This window comes from Gopherus evgoodei, unplaced genomic scaffold, assembly GCF_007399415.2.
Source record: "Gopherus evgoodei ecotype Sinaloan lineage unplaced genomic scaffold, rGopEvg1_v1.p scaffold_225_arrow_ctg1, whole genome shotgun sequence".
In the NCBI taxonomy this organism is placed as follows: domain Eukaryota; kingdom Metazoa; phylum Chordata; order Testudines; family Testudinidae; genus Gopherus; species Gopherus evgoodei.
The window spans coordinates 41,460-47,459 of NW_022059888.1; the positions used below are offsets into that span (position 1 = coordinate 41,460).

The 6,000-nt window shown below is 47.7% G+C and overlaps 1 non-coding gene across 1 annotated transcript; it reads left to right on the plus strand.

Annotated features, from left to right (window-relative positions):
* The first annotated feature begins 2,097 nt into the window (after window positions 1–2,097).
* Window positions 2,098–2,169, plus strand: TRNAM-CAU. Its single transcript has one exon. It is a non-coding gene; the product is annotated as a tRNA-Met (tRNA).
* Window positions 2,170–6,000: the final 3,831 nt, after the last annotated feature.

Sequence of the window (6,000 nt, forward strand, 5' to 3'; positions counted from 1 at the left end):
AGATTCTTAGTCACAGGTCAGCGGGTGGGTCATCGCTGTCCCTGGGTGGGCTCGAACCACCATCCTTTCGGTTAACAGCCAAACACGCTGACCCATTGCACCACAGAGATATGGACGGGCAAGGCTGTATGGAGTACAAAAGTCAGGAATCAGCTCAGGCTACGGCTACACCACAGCATAAAATCGAAATTACTAAAACCGGTTTTATAAAACCGATATTATAAAATCGATTTTATGCGTCCACACTAGGGCACATTAATTCAGTGGTGTGCGTCCATGGTCGTAGTCTACCATCGATTTCCGGAGCGGTGCATTCTGGGTAGCTACATTAAAGGAATGAGACCAATAACTTCGATTTCCGTCCACACTAAACCTAAATCGATATAGTAATATCGATTTTAGGGTTACTCCTCTCGTTGGGGAGGAGTACAGAAATCGATTTTAAGAGCCCTTAAAATCCATTTAAAGTGCCTTGTAGTGTGGACGGGTACAGAGTTAAAATCGATTTAACGCTGTTTAAATCGATTTAACTGTGTAGTGTGGACCAGGCCTCAGGGTACGCTCTAGCATATGCATGCAGCTCTTAGACAAGCAACAGCAAGGAACTGGACTGGCATGCAGTGAAAGTTCTGTGGGAAGGAACCGAAAAGAGCACTGGGGCTGTGGTACAGCGCTTGCACATACTTTCTTTGGCTTGTTTTGCTGGAAGAGTTAGCAGGGCAAAATTCTTAGTCACAGGTCAGCAGGTGGGTGTATGCAAATTCTGGCCTCTGGGACCAGAGCTGAGATGGTGGGGGTGGGGGCAGGCCCCCACAACTTTTGTGGCACATGCATCATCTCTGCAATCAACCTTTGCTACCTCACTCCCTAGCACCACACACAGAGCAGCCTTTTACCTCTCAGAACCAAAACGTACCCTGAAAAACATTGAATAGCATAAGCACCACTAATAACAACTCAAAAAGATTCAAAAATGTCTCTGTCTTTACACACCAAGGAGAGCAGAAACCAAAGCACAAGCACGGACCACCAAGAGCCAAACAAACATCCATTCCAATCTCCCACAAGCCTTGGGCATTGGGAACCCAGACCCCTTAATGATGAGTTCTTTTCAGGCGAAGGTGAAGCTCTCAGGCCTCAAATGCCAGGTACAGTTACTCTCTCCTTGATCCAAAACGAACAGCGAAATACACTGCATTACTCCTGCCCCAATAACAAAGAGACTGGGGATCCCACAGCAGCTAAAATGACCGTTTGGACAAGCACTCCCATCATGCAATCCGGGGTGCGTGGAACCATGCAAATGAAAGCAGTCTCAAAAGACCTTTACAACAGATCACCAACAGATGGCAGGGTAGAGTTCATAGCGACCCTGCTTAAACTAGATTGTGGAAAAGATTAAAAAACACTGAACGTTCAAACTCACCAAATACGGGTCAATCCATCCTCATCGTCGTATCCGCTCGTTATACTCCACACCTGAACGTAGCCCTCACATGGACAACATACCCTCCTAACTCAGTGTCTGTACGTTAACCTTTTACCCCCAGTCGGGGCTATTGCAGATTATGTATTCCTTATGCCACCCGATCTTAAACCGAACTTCACACCCCCTGGGTAATCTGTACGTTGTTCCCTGATCACCAGAAACTTCTGCGCCTAAACGCTGTACCGTAGCCTTTTTTTTCTTTGAACGTCATCTTAATAAAATGTTGACATTTGTTCGAGATCCCGACTCCTCTTCCTTTGCAAGGCGTGTGCGTTTGCTCCGGGTTTTAGTCTGCTAAGAAAGCTAGGGGGGCCGATTGAGCCAGAGGCGCTTGCCTGCTGCAGACACGGATCCAAGGCTGAACCTCATCCCCCACCAGCTGAAGGCTGAACTGAAAACAGTTGAAGAAGTGCTCCCGTCTCCAGCACTCAGCTACCCAGCTCCCAGTGGGGTCCAAACCCCAAAGAGATCCCTTTTACCCTGTAGACGCTGTAAAATCCTGTGACCAGGGCAGCTGCCTAGCAGCCTGCGCATCTGCCTGCCAGCGCGAGAGCGCGTAAGGCACTAATCCGGATAGTGCCGGCTGGGTGGCAGGGCTGTGAAAAGTCAGCAGAGTGGTGCAGCGGAAGCATGCTGGGCCCATAACCCAGAGGTCACTGGATCGAAACCATTCTCTGCTACGTGTGCGTTTGTTTCTTTTCCCTCTGGGCCTTCCAGAGAGGCGGTGACCAGCAGAGCAGCAAGAGGTGGCTGAGGCGGCAGCCTGCCAGAGAGGTCCCTGGCACCTCTGGCTGCCTGGGCTGAAGGCAAGAGGGATGTCTGGGTGTGGCCAGGGCCTCCTGTCCCAGAATGAGGCTGCAGTGCTTCCTGGTCCCCTTTTCCCACCCACCCCAGCGGGCTGCGGGAGAACACGAGGGAGGCTCTCGGGGCGCTAGGCAGTGCTGTGTGGCTGTCAGGGGAAAGAGCCGAGGCTCCCGACTCGACCTGCCATTGACTCGCATGGCTCTGCGCGCCGTCAGCCGGGGCGGGCCAGGCTGCGCACGTGACTCAGGCTTGGGCAGCATGGCTGCTCTTTCCTGACGTGGCATGAGGCAGGCCAAGAGCTTTGCACAGCCTACGGGGAAGCGGGAGGGAGGTGTCTTTGAGCGGGCGTGTCTCGTCCACTTCTCCCTTGCTGCTTGGGCGGAGGTGGGAAGGGAGCAAAATGTTCCCGGCTGAAAGTTTTTGTGCTCAGCTTCGAGGATTAAGCCTGAGCCTCCGGCACGGCTGCTGGGAGATGGGTTTCTGAATGGCATCCAGCACGCTCTTTGGGCCACCAGCTGAAAGCACTGAGGCCAAGAGGTAGCAAAATGGGACTTCTGAGGCACCCCACAGGCCTCAGGGAAGCGGCGCAGGCTTATCACCATCCCCAGGTGGGCTTGAACCACCACTCTTTTGGTTAACAGCTGAACACACTGACCCATTGCGCCATAGAGACATGGGCTACATCCACACTACACAGTAAATCGAAATTAATAAAATCTATTTTATAAAACAGATTTTATAAAATCGATTTTACACGTCCACACTAGGGCACATTACTTCGGTGGTGTGCGTCCATGGTCCCAGGCTACCATGGATTTCCGGAGCAGTGCACTCTGGGTAGCTCAGTAAAAGAATGGGACCAATAACTTCGATTTCCGTCCACACTAACCCTAAATCGGTTTAGTAATATCGATTTTAGGGTTACTCCTTTCGTTTAGCTGGAGTACAGAAATCGATTTTAAGACCCCTTAAAATCGATTTTAAGTGCCTTGTAGTGTGGACCGGTACAGCGTTAAATCGATTTAACGCTGTTTAAATCGATTTAACGCTGTAGTGTGGACCTGGCCATGGATGGGCATGGCAGTATGGAGCCCAAAAGTGGGGAATCAGCTCAGTGTACGCCCTAGCATATGCATGCAGCTCTTAGACAAACAACAGCAAGGAACTGGACTGGTATGCAGTGAAAGTTCTGTGGGAAGGAGCCGAAAAGAGCACTGGGGCTGCGGTACAGCACTTGCATATCTTTTCTTTGGCCTGTTTTGCTGGAAGAGCTAGCAGGGCGAGATTGTTAGTCACAGGTCAGTGGGTGGGTTTGTGCAAACTAGGAGTGTACAGGGAACTGTCTTTGAACAGAATGAAGGAGAGGAACCAGCGAGAGGAAGAAGGCTGAAAGACTTCTCTGGCTTTGAACAGAATTCTGTGTTAACTGTTCTTGCTTTGAATTCCTCTTTTGGAGTCATTTCAGGGAAGTGATCCTCACTTAGTTACCTAGTTCTCATATTCATGTGAATGGTGTTTGGTGCGTGTCTGGGAGCTCGTCATGGTGAGGTAGAAAGCAGTGGGGGCAGAGGGGCTGTGTAACAGATACTAACTTGCATTTATTATTCATTCCATGGGTGGTGAATCTGTGCTCACTTATTCACTAACACTTTAAAAACCCTTGCACCTTAATCTGGGTTTGCCAGTTATACCATATGTGTGCATTTTTTTGATCTTGCAAACAGTATCTCTAACCTCCTGTAATCCAAGCTTGACTCCAGATGTACAGTACTTTTTTTCTCAAACTGTGTATATTTCATTTCAAGTGTTTACTTTAATAAAATTTTTAAATCCCAGGGTGTCAGCATTGCTTCTTGGCTCTTTAGAGTTTAGATCAAAGGGTATGCTTCTGGAATAAGCAATCTATGGCATATGTGCTGTAGGTAGTGTAAGAGCTGATTTTCAGTAGCACTTACACTGCTCTAGTCCTGGCTTTGCATTTTAATTCTTTTTTAAATGAAGCTTCTTAGAACATTTTAAGGGCCTTATTTACTGTACATACAACAATAGTTTAGCTATATATTAAAGACTTATAGAAAGAGATCTTCTAAAAACATTAAAATGTATTATTTGCACATGGAACTTGAAATTAGAGTGAATAAATGAAGATTTGGTACATGCCTTCTGAAAGGTTATGGATCCCTGATATATTCAAACTACCCATGGGATTGGTGGGTAATAATTGATCTATTGGGCTTTGATTTATCGTGTCTTGTCTGGATGTAATAAATCAATCCCCAAATGTGCTCCTGTTCACTCTGGAACTTTACCAGGGTAAGAAGTGGAAGTGGAGTGGATGGGGGAGCCACAGCTGTCAATCCTGTGCTGTGAGGACAGGAGGTAAGTCAAAATAAGATATATCAACTTCAGCCACACTATTCCTGTAGCTGAAGTTGTGTATCTTACATTGACGCCACCCCTCCAGTGTATACCAAGCCAAAGTGTAAGTAGCCTCTTAGCCTATCCAAGGCTGTGATCAAGTGTCTTGGGGTATATCTATATTATGAAATTAGGTAAAATTTATCGGTCAGTTTTTTAGAAATTGTTTTTATGCAGTCGATTGTGTGTGTCCCAACACAAAGTGCTCTAAGTGCATGAAGTCGGTGGACTGCCTCCACAGTACTGAGGTGAGCGTCAACTTCCAGAGTGTTGCACTTTGGGTAGCTGTGGATAGCTATCCCCAGTTCCTGCAGTCTCCGCTGCCCATTGGGATCCTGGGTTCTGGCAGATGTGGGACTGCATTGCTACACAGCAGTAACTCATTGCCTTTTGGCAGCAGAAGGTGCATTATGATGGATAACTATCGTTGTCATACTCTTAGGTGCTCTTTTAGTCAGTCTCGGTGAGCTCAGTTAGAGGTGCCTGGGCAAACATGGGAGTGACTCAGCCAGGTCATTCCTATCTTCTGCTAAGTACCTAAGAGATGATGATGGCTAGCAGTCATAGTATGTCATCTTCTGCCAAGCACCCAAGAGATGATGATGGCTAGCAGTCATAGTGCGTCATCTTCTGCCAAGCACCCAAGAGATGATGATGGCTAGCAGTCATAGTATGTCATCTTCTACCAAGCACCCAAGAGATGATGATGGCTAGCAGTCATACTGCACTGTTTTCTGGTGAGCAACCAGGCAATGACAATGGCTAGCAGTTGTACTACCAGCATAAGATGTAAAAGCTAGATGAGTCAAAACAAGAAATTGACCTGATTTGTTCTGTGAAATCAGCAGCCTGCTAAACCCAGGGTTTTGAGTTCAATCTTTGAGTGGACCATTCAGTGTGACAGTTGTTTGTGTTTCTCCCCTTTTGTTGATTTTAATTCCCTGTAAGCCATGCCATCAGTCGCCCCTCCCTCCATCGGAGCAATGGCAGACAATTGTTTCATGCCTTTTTTCAGTGCAGAAACAGAAGCTGCAAAAGCAAAACCAGGCAAGGAGGCGACAGCAGTGCGGTGACGAGAGTGGTGAGGACATAGACATGGTCATAGACTTCTCACAAAGTACGGGCCTGGCAATGTGCACATCATGCTGATGAGCTCTGCATGGTCACCTGTGCTGATCAGCTCTCCATGCTGGCCAAACAGGAAATGAAATTCAAAAGTTCGCTGGCCTTTTCCTGTCTACCTGGCCAGTGCATCTGAGTTGAGAGCGCTGTCCAGAGAGGTCACAATG